The sequence below is a fragment of the Canis lupus genome, chromosome 8, assembly GCF_048164855.1.
Source record: "Canis lupus baileyi chromosome 8, mCanLup2.hap1, whole genome shotgun sequence".
Classification (NCBI taxonomy): Eukaryota; Metazoa; Chordata; class Mammalia; order Carnivora; family Canidae; genus Canis; species Canis lupus.
The window spans coordinates 85,258-93,451 of NC_132845.1; the positions used below are offsets into that span (position 1 = coordinate 85,258).

Below are 8,194 nucleotides of genomic sequence, written 5' to 3' on the forward strand. Positions count from 1 at the left end.
AAACCTAACCCTAACCCTAACCCTAACCCCTAACCCCTAACCCTAACCCTAACCCTAACCCTAACCCTAACCCTAACCCCTAACCCCTAACCCTAACCCTAACCCTAACCCTAACCCCTAACCCCTAACCCTAACCCTAACCCTAACCCTAACCCTAATCCTAACCCCTAACCCTAACCCTAACCCAGAGACCCGGGACCTTCAGTGTCCGTGGGCCAGGCCCTCATGTGCAGCCAGGCTTTGTCCACAGTGACCCAGAGTCTGGGAGGGCGAGCAGGGCCCGCCTGCTGCGGAGGCCACGCAGCTTCTCTCCGGGAAGACCCCAGCGGGCGAGCGGCTGCCCCTGCCCTGCTCACCTGCCTTGCTCGGCCCGGCGGACCCAGGGCTCCCCCCACACCCCCCACTCACACACTGTCTCCTCCTCTGCCTCTAGGGATGGCCTGTGTCCCTGGCGCCCACGGGCCTTCCCGGGTGGCCCCTCCCGCCCTCTGGGTCCCCACGGCGAGCACCCTCATCTGCTCAGGGCAGCGCAGCCTGCAGGTGGAACAGAAGGCCAGACGCCGCGTGTGTCCCCGAGGCCGGGCCGCAGCAAGGCTGGGGAACTTCAGCCTCGTGAGCCCGTCACAGCCCGGGGTCGGGCCTTCGTCACCCTCACTGCGCGGGAACCAAGGGACGCCTTGCAGGCCCGTGCACCGAGGCCCCGCAGCGGCCAGGGCCCCCCGGAATTTGGGCCCGCACGGCCTGCCACCAGGACCTCCCCGCCCTTGACCCCAGAGCAGAAGCCCTCGCCCCCAGTTGTGTGTTAGAATCTGAAGAACTTTTAAAAAGACCAAAAAAAAAAAAACAAAAAACAAACCCAGAGATTGTCACAGCCAAGGGAAGCCTAAGGGGACAAGATAGCTAAAGGTGCTGTACTAGGTGGGATCTTGGCACAGGAAAGCGACGTTAGGAAAAAACTATGGAAATTTAAACAAAGCATGAACTTTAGTTAATATCGATGTATGAAAATTGGTCTATTAATTGTGACAAATGCACCATACTGACGTCAGATGTTCACAGTAGTGAAACTACGTGTGGTGTAGACAGCAACTCGCTCGACGACCCTCATAGTAATTCTGTAAGTCTAAATCTGTTTTAAAATAAAAAGTCTAGTGGCGCCCGGGTTGCTCAGCAGAGAGCGTCTGCCTCCGGCTCAGGGCGTGACCCTGGGGTCCCGGATCGAGTCCCGCGTCGGGCTCCCTGCAGGGAGCCTGCTCCTCCCTCTGCCATGTCTCTGCCTCCCTCTCTGTGTCTCTCATGAATAAATAAATAAATAATAACAAAATAAAATAAAAAGTCTATTTAAAAAACCCCCACAAAGCCTGGGCCCTATGTCAGAGCAATTAAATGAAAGCGGAGACCCCCTGGAGGTGAGGGCCAGGCATCGGCACCTCTTCAACAGCCCCCAGCGGTGCAAGGCTCCTGGGGGCCGAGCACTGTCCCCCCCTCCCCGGGGGCCTCAGGCCGCAGGAGCGCTGGCTCCTCGTCCTACTCGTTGCTGTTCTAGCGCGGAGCTCGGAGTGGGGCCGAGGTTAGGCGTTCCCTACGTGTTTGATGAGTGAACCAATGAATGTTAACCTCTCTCAGTTCAACCTGACGTGACCAGCTCTGCAGAGACAAGATGCTGTCGGGCAGCGCCTGTGTCCCGAGGGCTTCGGGGCGGTCTGGACGTTGCAGCCGCTGGAGGAGACGCCTGCCCTCGGGCAGGCATCGCCCTGACCCGCGGAGACCAAGGGAGGCGGGAAAAGGAAGCAGACTCGGAAGTGGCCACTTTGCGAGCTGCAGACCCAGAGGAGACCTCAGTAAAGAGGAGTGGATTGAAGAGTTTTTTCTTTTTTAAAAGATTTTATTTATTTATCCATGAGGGACACAGAGAGAGAGGCAGAGACACAGGCAGAGGGAGAGGCAGGCTCCATGCAGGGAGCCAGATGCGGGACTCGATCCCGGGACCCCGGGGTCACACCCTGGGCTGAAGGCAGATGCTTCACCGCTGAGCCCCCGGGCGCCCCTGAAGAGTTTTGCTTTTGCTGGTTTTCTACAAGATGTATTTCCTGTCATCCAAGGTCCACCTTGCCCTAGCTAAAGTCCCCTGCAGAAAGGGTGGGAACCTAGGCTGTGGGGACGTGAGCGGCTGGGGCCCGGGCGGGGTCCTGGCCTGGGGCTGGGGGACAGAGGCCGCGTCGGGTGTGGAGGGAGCGGGGGCTCCTCCTGGATCTGCGGGGGCCGGTGCGGCCTTCACGGGAAGGGTTACAGCTCCCACTGGGCTGCCCTAATTCTGCGCCGGGAGCTTCTCTCAGGGCTTCACTTGCTGGAGGGTCTGTTCACGTTCACAGGCTCCTCCTGAGTGATTCTCCATGTCTCCCTCCCGTCTTGTTGGGGATGAAATGAGGCCTAGAGGGAGGTAACCTACCCCAGGTCACATCAGGAGGAAGTGGTAGGACCAGAATCCAGCACCTGTAACCCGGCTCAGAGCGTGTCCCGCTCCCCGCCACCCCACGGCTGGCAAGGGGCACACCGCCTAGCTTTGCAGGAAAAGCACCGACTTCAGAACCGGGCCAAGCGAGGATCCAACCTGGCTCTGCGACCCTGGATGTGGCACTTAACCCTCCCAGGCCCCCTTTTCTCAACTGTAAAGCGAAGCTCCCAGCCGGGTTGCTCCGAGGGTTAAGTGAGATCGTGTATTTAGCCTTTCTCATCTCCTTTCTCCGTTCCCAAGCTTATCTCCTTCTCATCCCCTGTTCCCATTTAGCATTCACATTTCTTTATCTTTTCAAAGCAAGGGAAGAAAAGCAGAGGTTTTCCAAGTCTTGATCTATTCTTCTGATGGGGCAAAAACTCAACTCTCTCTAATGGAGCTGAATTATCGGAAATATACCCCCGTGCGTGTTTATGTTCGTGTTTATACAGGTGCCCGTCTGACCACGTGTGCGTGTGACCGAGTGTGCGTGAGGATGAACGGCTAGGTAGGCATAGATATAGATCCAGCTTTACCGGCTATAAAAGATCCTTGCTGGTGTGGCCTGGTGGAAAAAGGCAGTCACCCAGTGGTGTCATGAGCCTAAGGTAGAAGACAGTGGGGCGAGATCCATAATTTCAACAGGGCTCCAAAGGTGGGGAGTGTTCAGTTTGGCTGAAGGAGTTAGAGCGGGCTTCTCAGAGGAGGTGACACCGCGTTGGAGGGGCAGGAGTTGGTGAGGCAGAGGGCACCAGCCTACGACATGGAGAAGACTCTAGAAGGAAATAGAAAGGACACATTGAAAAAAAAAAAAAAAAGAAAGAAAGGACACATTGTGGAACTGTGGGTCACTGCGTCTGCGGGAGATGAGGTCCCCTGCAACATGGGGGTGAACCTGGGCCCTGACGCTAAGTGCATGTGTCATTTCCTTGGATCACCTGGATGACGTACGTTAGTACACCCATTTACAGAGGGAAGTAACGTTCAGGGACTTCAAGTCACCTGCCCTAAAGTCCATAGTTAAGAAACGAGAGGCCCCGGTACCCCCTGGTCTTCCACACCGACCGCAGGCGGGCGAGGGAGCAGGCTGATGTGGGAAGCAGGGCCAAGAAAACAGGAGGACTGAGCTTTAGTGCTAAGTGGCCTTGACGGTCCACAGAGGTGTTACGGGTTTAGGGGAGATGACGCATTTTCAAGTGCTTTAACTGGGAAGGCACCGCAGATGCTTATGCACCAGAACGCAGGGCAGGAAGTCACCTCCGCCTAAGTTTTGAGAGAGCATCTAGCACAGTGTGCAGACCAGGGGCTTCCCTGGGAGACTGGGGAGTGCTGAAGTGTATGGACGGCGGCATCAGGCAGGCCTGAGTCCAGCTCTTGTTCTCTTTACATTCGCTGGCTTCGTGGCTGTGGGCACACCCCTTCCCTGGGCCCCGGGTCCCTTACCACTGAAAAGGGGGGCTGCACCCGGGGGGCCCCAGGGCCACACGGTCCCATCCCGGGTCTGCCCTCCCCAGATGTCGCAGCTGGGCTCAGGGTCACCTTCGAGATGGCCTCCAGGGACCCCACAGAGAGCTCCCCAATCTTGGGAAAGGAAATATAACTTAAAAAAGGAAAACCTTGATTGAACTGTTCGGTTATAAATACGGTTTATGGAAAAATCCAGATGATACTGAAAAATATAAAGTCCATACATAAAATGTAGAGGATGCAGAAACAATATAAGAATGAATATAAAGTTTGTCTAGACCTAGATGCTACTAATTGTTTGGTATGTGTTACTAAACATTTTTTTTAAATTTTTTTTAAATTTTTATTTATTTATGATAGTCACACAGAGAGAGAGAGAGAGGCAGAGACACAGGCAGAGGGAGAAGCAGGCTCCATGCACCGGGAGCCCGATGTGGGATTCGATCCCGGGTCTCCAGGATCGTGCCCTGGGCCAAAGGCAGGCGCCAAACCGCTGCGCCACCCAGGGATCCCTTACTAAACATTTTTAATAAGAATAAATATATGTAAATCAGTATTTAAAAATCTTCTTTTGTATAATCTTCTCTGTCATTAGTTAAATATAATATAAATGATACTCTTTGCATGTAGAAACTGCTTTTTAAAAATTCTAGTTGGATTCCTTTAACTGATCAAAAATGTTATTGAAAAATTAGTTGAGCATTTTTGATGTCAGTACCACCTGTTTCTGTGTTAATGATTTGCCAAATAGCAAGTAATAAGCCTGTTAGGTTGTGTCACGAATTATTCTTAAAAAATCTTTGCAACTTTCTGAAAAATCAGATACAAACCTGGTCAGTTAACCTTGACTTTACATCTTTAGCATTGAGGTGTTGCTGACCTCAATACTTTATGAAAAGCTCGTTCTCGCCACGATGCTCTCTTTACTAAGAGAAGCCGGTCCGGGACAGCGCTTTGGGGAAGGCCGCGTCTGCTCCATCAGCCAGCAGAGCCAAGCTGTCCATGTCCGTCTAAAACCTCCTGTCGGCGGCTGGAATTCTGCAGCTGTCTTCCCTTCGTGCCGTGAGCGATCGGCTCCTGCAATCCAAGAATAGTGCAGTGGGTGAGGGGGCCACGTCCCTGGTGGGTGAGGCTCCGGAGCGCGGCCGCCCACGCCGCAGGTAACGCCACGGGAAGCCGGACGAGGCCTTGGCTGCCCGAGCTCCTGCTCCCAGCGGTGCGAGTCTGGTCGGGGGAACCCAGGCTCTGCTGTGACGACAATCCCGCCCCCGTCTCACGAGCTTCGCGTATGAGCACGTGTCGCCCACTCGGTACCCTGGTCGCCAGGTGGGCCCTGCTCGTCTAGTCGCTCGGGGACCCGGAGGGACAGAAGCTTCATTTCACCTTCACCGTGTGCTTCGAGGACAGGAGGCAAGTTCTTCAAGCTCCCATCCCGCTGAGCTCCAGGCAACTTCTACCAACACTTTATGGTGTCAAATAGGTCACTAGGCTACATCTAATTCCAAAGGGGCAGAGAAGAGGGACCCTGCCACCCCCCGGACATTTACCCCTAAAGCCGACCGTGTGAGCTCCGGCAAGTCAGCTGCCCTCTGTCCGCCTCAGCTTCAGGGTCTGTAAGAAGGAGGGTTACCTGGCCCCGTATCCCGAGATCCATTCGTCAGGCCGCCTGTCGGTGAGGGCCGCGGTGTCCGCGTAGAGCCCCGCTCCAGGCCCGGCCGAGTGGGCCTCATCCCGGCTGAGTCCCGCCCTCCCTACGACGTGGGGTGAGGTATTCAGCGTCCTCTGGACCCCGGTTTCCTGATCTGTAAATGGAGATGATAATGGAGCTGGTGTGCAGACAGCGTCCGTGTTATACGGGTTACGCAGGGCCAGCAAGGTGCCAGAACAGTCCCGGGCGTATCCGAGGTGTCCTGTGCTTGTTGGTCTCATACTGATCCACCCTGAAGCCACTTCTTCAGTGAATATTCACTCCGAATCTTCCTAGTTAGCTGTGAAAGCTCTTATGAGGACTGAAGGGCAAGCAGGTGGCAATCTACGTTGCAGATGGCGGGGTCCCCACGGGAAGTATAAGGGGAGGAAGTAGTGTTTCTGGAGGGTTGAGTTTCTGCTTCCAACGACTGAGCACCGACTGTGTGCCCGGCTCTATACTGAATGCTTCCACGGCGACCCGAAGAGGTGGTCCTCCACATGAGGAAACTGGGGCTTCAGGAGGTTAGGGACACGCCCCAGGTCCCACAGGGGGTGAGGGGTGGGGCCTTGGAAGCACAGGGTGCAGGCCAGGGTGCAGTTAGACTTGCATGGAAGCCTTTGTTCGTCCCCCTGAGCATGTTGTCAAGGATCGTCCGCTCGTCCTTTCACCCGCTCACCTCCCTCCTAGACTGGAAGTCCCTCAAAGGCAGAAGGGGTTGCCCTTAATTCTCGGGCCTCTACGTTCCTCACACCAACCAGTGACACCACAGGGTGACCGTTAGGGGGAAGAGAAGGAAGAGAGAAGGAAGCAAAGATGGAGTCTTGGATTTAGATCCCCGCGGCGGCCTGATGATCTCCAGAACGTCACCTCGTCTCCTGAGACTTTCGCTTCTGGACCTGACTCTGCTGCACACAACTTTCCGTCCAAAACGGCTTCACAGCCCCGTCTCCCAACACTCACGATGTTCTGGACACTTGTTGACTCGGAGCTACCAGCACACTCAAGGGTGCTTATTATCAGTTTAGGCCACTTGGCTTGTCTTCGACTCACTTCAAAGTCAGGGAAGGAAAGATACCATCCAAGACATTTACGCGTCTTTCTTCACCAGGGCGAGAAGATTCCATTTGCCTCAGGTTCTGCCAAAGAAGGAGCACAGGGTGAGAAGAGGGACGGGACTCCGCGGAGCCCCTGGGGCGCAGGAGCCACACCGTGTGCCCGGGAGAAACCCCTCGGACCAGGGTGCTCCGGGGAGGCAGGGCCCGCCCGACCTCTGGCAACCAAGCCCCGGCGACAGGCTCGCGGGGTCCTGCCCGTGGGCTGCCCACACGGTGGGCACAGGCTGCGCCCGACCTCCCGCAGCGCCGGCCTGCGGAAAACACGCGGGGAGCAGAGGCGGCTGCGGCCCACAAGTGGGCACGGGGTGGGGTGTGCAGAGCTGAGGGGGGCAGCTGGGGAGCAGCGGGGGAAGCACCTGGAGCCCTGGCCTGCCGGGCCCTGCACCCCCGCCCCTGCCGCCCGCACTCACTATGGTGCCGACTGCTCGGGGCACCCCTGGGCTCCCTTACTGCCAGGAGCCCGGAAGGACTGGCACCCCCCCGCCCTGCCACGTCAGGGCCTCTGGCCGCCGCCCGCTGCCGAGACTCCACCACAGGCCCCGCTGAGCTGCAAGCCCCTCCCAAGGCTCCCAGGCCCTGTGTCGGGGCGGGGGGCAGGGGGTACCACGCGGCCTCCCCATGCCTTCGTTGGGATCTGTGCTCACCTCGGGCCCCACACTTATCTCGGGCCCTGCACCCATCCCAGGGCCCCACACCCACCTCAGGCCCTGCACCCACCTCGGGCCCCGCTCCCAGCTCGGGCCCTGCACCCATCTCAGGCTCTGCACCCGTCTCGGGCCCCACACCCACCTCGGGCCCTGTGCCCATCTCAGGGCCTGTGCCCATCTCAGGCCCCGCACCCATCTCAGGCCCTGCGCCCACCTCGGGGCCGAGCCTCCACAGCCACCTGCCCGCCTCACACACGCGGCTGCTGACCCCGCGATCTTCCCATAGACCTTCCACGGCCCCGGCTCCAGGGCTGAGCCCCGGGCCCCAGTCGATGGCCACAGCACACGGTCACGGGAAGTGTCCGAACCCCCGGGGTGCTTGGGAACACCCAGCTGCCTTCCTTAGCTTTGGCGCACCTCTCGACCCCCGAGGCTGTGAGGTCCCGCCCGGGAGCCGCCCCTGAAAGCACCGAGGGGCCTGGGACCCGAAGGCGGGGCCTGCGTCCGGTGCTGTATCCTGCGGAAAGCTTGCGCCGGCCCAGAGCATCCGTCCAACTTCCATCTGGTACCAAGTCCCTTAAAGGAGCAGGGACCTGGGTTGGGCACCGGTGAGAGAAGAGCCCACAGTTAACACTATGGAGGCAGACCAGGCCTCAAAATTTGGCCCCGCTGCTTTGGGGCTGTGTGACCATGGGCCGGAGCCTCAGCCTCTCTGGGCCTTGCTTTCCTGTGTGTCCTCAGTCAAACCGCTAGGGTTGGTTGTGAGGATTAAATGAGATAC

General features: G+C 57.5%; 1 long non-coding RNA gene across 4 annotated transcripts; it reads right to left on the reverse strand.

The window, feature by feature from the left end:
- Nucleotides 1-1,907: 1,907 nt before the first annotated feature.
- On the reverse strand, nt 1,908-7,976 carry LOC140637745 (uncharacterized). 4 transcript variants are annotated; one of them, XR_012034774.1, is made up of 4 exons: nt 7,628-7,970; nt 5,509-6,787; nt 4,792-5,038; nt 1,908-3,269 (listed from the first exon to the last, which is right to left on the reverse strand). It is a non-coding gene; the product is annotated as an uncharacterized lncRNA (long non-coding RNA). The 4 variants fall into 4 exon arrangements; XR_012034771.1 differs by having other exon boundaries at nt 5,592-6,787; nt 7,628-7,967; XR_012034772.1 differs by having other exon boundaries at nt 4,792-6,787; nt 7,556-7,976.
- Between the last annotated feature and the right edge of the window lie 218 nt (nt 7,977-8,194).